At 45.9% G+C, this 2,500-nt stretch overlaps 3 non-coding genes across 3 annotated transcripts; all 3 read left to right on the plus strand.

Moving 5' to 3' along the window:
- Window positions 1-295: 295 nt before the first annotated feature.
- On the plus strand, window positions 296-368 carry trnar-ccu (transfer RNA arginine (anticodon CCU)). The gene has a single exon. It is a non-coding gene; the product is annotated as a tRNA-Arg (tRNA).
- Window positions 369-1,197: 829 nt separating this feature from the next.
- trnar-ccu (transfer RNA arginine (anticodon CCU)) lies at window positions 1,198-1,270 on the plus strand. The gene has a single exon. It is a non-coding gene; the product is annotated as a tRNA-Arg (tRNA).
- Window positions 1,271-2,235: 965 nt separating this feature from the next.
- Window positions 2,236-2,308, plus strand: trnak-cuu (transfer RNA lysine (anticodon CUU)). The gene has a single exon. It is a non-coding gene; the product is annotated as a tRNA-Lys (tRNA).
- The last annotated feature ends 192 nt before the right edge of the window (window positions 2,309-2,500 follow it).

Here is a 2,500-nt window from a genome sequence, read left to right on the forward strand (position 1 = left end):
CTAAGGCTTCTTCACTTATGTACATCTTTTATCCCAAATAAAGAGCAACTTCCACATCCCGCTTGTTCATTCAGAAAATCTGTGTGTTTGTGTGTGTATGCCCTGTTAAAACACCTCATTCATTAAGCCACCCGAAAGAGATGGAAAATTAGTAGGGCAAGCGAGTCATGCCCCAGTGCCCTATCAAAGTAGTCGTTCACCCGGATTACTGTTGTGCTTGCCTTGTTTAAATGCCAATGCTGTTGTTGTCACTGAAGCTAAAGTAATGTGGGCACATGAGCAGAAGTTTTAAACAGCCCCAGTGGCCTAACGGATAAGGCACTGGCCTCCTAAGCCAGGGATTGTGGGTTCGAGTCCCATCTGGGGTGGTTTACAGCAGAGTGGCGCAGCGGAAGTGTGCTGGGCCCATAACCCAGAGGTCGATGGATCGAAACCATCCTCTGCTAAGACTGCTTACCTTATGTACAAAGTCTGTTCCTACTTGAAGAAAAGTATCCTCAGTTGCAGAAGAGTACTTTAAGTGTGCCTAAATACAAGTCATTTTGAAAATAGTAGAGTATGGCAAGTAAGAAGTAGGGAGCAGAGTGGCGCAGCGGAAGCGTGCTGGGCCCATAACCCAGAGGTCGATGGATCGAAACCATCCTCTGCTAAGACTTCTTTACTTTTAAAGTTACTCTGTTCCTACTTGAAGAAAAGCTGTCACATCTCTGTGCTAAAACTCTTTGTTGTTTTCAGCTGATTTCATTTATGACAGGGCACTTCATGTGCACTTCATGTGTGCCTAAACGCAAGTCATTTTGAAAACAGTAGAGTATGCCAGGACTGTTGTAGGGAGCAGAGTGGCGCAGCGGAAGCGTGCTGGGCCCATAACCCAGAGGTCGATGGATCGAAACCATCCTCTGCTAAGGCTTCTTCACTTATGTACATCTTTTATCCCAAATAAAGAGCAACTTCCAAATCCTGCTTGTTCATTCAGAAAATCTGTCTTTGTGTGTGTATGCCCTGTTAAAACACTTCATTGACTAAGCCACCGGAATGAGATGGACAATTAGTAGGGCAAGCGAGTCATGCCCCAGTGCCCTATCGAAGTAGTCGTTCACCCGGATTACTGTTGTGTGCTTGCCTTGTTTAAATGCCAATGCTGCTGTTGTCACTGAAGCCAAAGTAATGTGGGCACATGAGCAGAAGTTTTAAACAGCCCCAGTGGCCTAATGGATAAGGCACTGGCCTCCTAAGCCAGGGATTGTGGGTTCGAGTCCCATCTGGGGTGGTTTGCAGCAGAGTGGCGCAGCGGAAGCGTGCTGGGCCCATAACCCAGAGGTCCATGGATCGAAACCATCCTCTGCTAAGACTGCTTTCCTTATGTACATAGTCTGTTCCTACTTGAAGAAAAGTTTCCACAGCTGTATGCTAAAACCCTCTGCATTCTTCACTTGTTCTAATCGATGAAAGAAGAGCACTTTAAGTGTGCCTAAACGCAAGTCATTTTGAAAACAGTAGAGTATGCCAGGTCTGTTGTAGGGAGCAGAGTGTAATCCGGGAGTAGAGTACTTTAAGTGTGCCTAAATACAAGTCATTTTGAAAATAGTAGAGTATGGCAAGTAAGTAGTAGGGAGCAGAGTGGCGCAGCGGAAGCGTGCTGGGCCCATAACCCAGAGGTCGATAGATCGAAACCATCCTCTGCTAAGACTTCTTTACTTTTAAAGTTACTCTGTTTCTACTTGAAGAAAAGCTGTCACATCTCTGTGCTAAAACTCTTTGTTGTTTTCAGCTGATTTAATTTATGACAGGGCACTTCATGTGCACTTCATGTGTGCCTAAACGCAAGTCATTTTGAAAACAGTAGAGTATGCCAGGACTGTCGTAGGGAGCAGAGTGGCGCAGCGGAAGCGTGCTGGGCCCATAACCCAGAGGTCGATGGATCGAAACCATCCTCTGCTAAGGCTTCTTCACTTATGTACATCTTTTATCCCAAATAAAGAGCAACTTCCAAATCCTGCTTGTTCATTCAGAAAATCTGTGTGTTTGTGTGTGTATGCCCTGTTAAAACACTTCATTGACTAAGCCACCGGAATGAGATGGACAATTAGTAGGGCAAGCGAGTCATGCCCCAGTGCCCTATCGAAGTAGTCGTTCACCCGGATTACTGTTGTGTGCTTGCCTTGTTTAAATGCCAATGCTGCTGTTGTCACTGAAACCAAAGTAATGTGGGCACATGAGCAGAAGTTTTAAACAGCCCCAGTGGCCTAATGGATAAGGCACTGGCCTCTTAAGCCAGGGATTGTGAGTTCGAGTCCCATCTGGGGTGGTTTGCAGCAGAGTGGCGCAGCGGAAGCGTGCTGGGCCCATAACCCAGAGGTCGATGGATCGAAACCATCCTTTGCTAAGACTGCTTTCCTTATGTACATAGTCTGTTCCTACTTGAAGAAAAGTTTTCTCAGCTGTATGCTAAAACCCTCTGCATTCTTCACTTGTTCTAATCGATGAAAGAAGAGCACAT

The sequence above is a fragment of the Pimephales promelas genome, chromosome 7, assembly GCF_988280905.1.
Source record: "Pimephales promelas chromosome 7, fPimPro1.hap1.1, whole genome shotgun sequence".
NCBI lineage: Eukaryota > Metazoa > Chordata > Actinopteri > Cypriniformes > Leuciscidae > Pimephales > Pimephales promelas.